Source organism: Piliocolobus tephrosceles, chromosome 10 (assembly GCF_002776525.5).
Source record: "Piliocolobus tephrosceles isolate RC106 chromosome 10, ASM277652v3, whole genome shotgun sequence".
Lineage (NCBI taxonomy): Eukaryota > Metazoa > Chordata > Mammalia > Primates > Cercopithecidae > Piliocolobus > Piliocolobus tephrosceles.
In genome coordinates, this window is record NC_045443.1 from 66581574 (window position 1) to 66584204 (window position 2631).

Here is a 2631-nt window from a genome sequence, read left to right on the forward strand (position 1 = left end):
TTTTACTCTCACTGTATGTGAAAATGTGTATTTCTCCACATTCTTTTCAATAACTAGTGCTTTAAAAAAAATCTATTTTAGTGGTGGAAATTGGGTATCTTGTTTTTAACTATTTCTTGATTGTTACAGTGGCTGAAATATTTTTAAATGTTAGTTGTGTGCTTCCATCTAGAGATAGGCATATATATAAAATGAATCAGTAAATAATGATTTGGTAATTCCATTTTAATAATTGAGGAAATAGTTCAGTAATACAACCAGTAAAGGGGAGACCCAGGAACTGAAGATCCGATATAGGAACCAAGAAAGATTTGAAAGATCCTTTTCTAATCTATCAAACCAGAATTAACCTAATAATATTTTGACTATTATGGTGGAGTCAGCTAATCAAATCAAACCCTTTTTATTTCTATTCTTAAACTGAAAATGTTTCTAAGTTTACTTAGTGCACACAATGAGACTCATTTAAAAAGAAGTTATTTTGTATTTAGATTGTTACCTTAGAGAATCCTTAGATAATACTTTTTTTTTTGTAGGGTCTCACTCTGTGACCCAGGCTGGAGTAGAGTGGCATGATCATGGCTCATCGTAGCCTCAACCTCCTGGGCTCAAGCCTCCCACATAGCTGGGACTACAGGTGTGCACCACCACACCCAGCTGATTTTTGTATTTTTTGTAGAGGCAGATTTTGCCATGTTGCCCAGGCTGGTCTCAAATTCCTGGGCTCAAGTGATCCACCCTCCTCGGCCTCCCAAAAGTGCTGGGTTTGCAGGCGTGAGCCACTGCACCTGGCCTGAGAATACATTTAACTTTTTTTTTTTTTTTTGAGGAAATTTATAGTATCTTAACATTCTGAATAGAATTCTTGTGGTAGGTGTAAGAAAGTGGTCTTAATTTTATTTAGCTGTGTCATGCTGCTTTTTGTTTTTGTTTTTAGCCCTAGGTCAAAACATATTATAGGCTGTATATATATATATTTTATATATATAGCATTTGAATGTCTATGTGTGTGGTATTCAGGAAGGAGATATAAAGCCAATGAATATTACTTCTGTTTTTTTAGGAGCCAGGAAATGAAATAATTTTCATTCAGTGAGTAACTCAAAGTGATTGCAATGTGCAAAATACCTTGAGCATACAAAGAAAAAACCATTGACTGTCTGGAAGAAAGGAACTAAAGAGACTAATATATGCTGGTCACTTTCCCATATGTTGTTTCATGTAAGTGTTAAAAACAGTCCTATTGGGGTTCCTCGTTTACAGGTGAGGTAAGGTATCTTGTAAGATTCAGTAGCAGAGCATTGATCCACATTAGGAGTCAGAAAAGCCAACCCAGAGAATATGACAGTAGAACTGATTCTTAGAGGTCATTATTTGAAGATATGAGGTGATATATATATTGTGAATCTACAGATATGTTAATAGACTTGAAAATTTAGCAAGATCAATTAATATAAAGTCAATTTGGAAGCCAGATATAATGTAACTAGTGTTTAATAAGAGGTGTGCAAAGTTCTCTTTGTAGAAAGTTTTAAACCTTTACTGAAAGACATTAAGATAGACCCAAATCAACGGACATCTGTTTGCTCCTGAAAGTGTGTTCTACAGACTGGCATTGTTGACATCAATATTTCTGTTGTTGGGTAGGGGGAATCAGTATCATTAAATGTGACAGCTCCTCCCGAATCTATAGCATCAATGCAAATCAGAATAATATCCCAAGAAGTTTGTTTTTGTTACTGAATATGCCTGTCTGGTTCTAAATTTTATACGGAAGCTCAAAAGCAAATGATAACCAAGAGGGAAATGGAGTGAGACTTGCCTTACCAGATACTAAGCTGTATTGTAAGAAAGATAATACAGACTTGATGCAGGAATAGACCATGGAACAATATACAGAGACTAGAAACCACATATTATGAAAAACTAGATTTATGATAGAATGGGAATCTCATATGTAAATGTCAATTTTAGGTGGATTAAATGTGGACTTAATGTAAGAGGCAAAACCAGACTCTTTTAAGAATAAAATATAGGAAATAGTTGTATGACCTTGGATTGGAAGAATTCTTAAGACATAAAAGTACAAATTATAAAGGGAAAAATTGATAAATTTGAATAAAATTAAGAACTGATTATTAAAAGAGTGAAACGAAAAGTCCCAGACTGGGAGAAGATATTGGAACACAGATAATTGACAAAGGACTTTTATCAAGAATAGGTAATAAACCATACATGTATGAGAACAATAGAAACCCGACAGAAAAATGGTCAATTCGGGCCGCCGCCGCCGCTGCTGAATTATTTGGGCTGCAGCGGGCGGTTTCGGCTGGTGGCCATGAGCCACTTCTGCGGCTGCCCAGAGAACCAAAGGTCACCGATCCCGGGTCGTCTTCCTTTCCGGCCCCCAGGAGGAGCGAGAGGGAGCCGCGGCTGATGTGAGAAATAGACTTTCGGGAAATGGCCTCTAAATCCTAGCTGAATTTGTTAGCCGCCTTCTGTGGATCGGCAATAGGATTTTTTTTTTTTTTTTTGAGACGGAGTCTCGCTCTGTCGCCCAGGCTGGAGTGCAGTGGCCGGATCTCAGCTCACTGCAAGCTCCGCCTCCCGGGTTTACGCCATTCTCCTGCC

At 37.4% G+C, this 2631-nt stretch overlaps 1 pseudogene; it reads left to right on the forward strand.

The window, feature by feature from the left end:
* Positions 1 to 2460: 2460 nt before the first annotated feature.
* The window catches only part of LOC111552336, a 1653-nt pseudogene continuing 1482 nt past the window's right edge, over positions 2461 to 2631 (forward strand).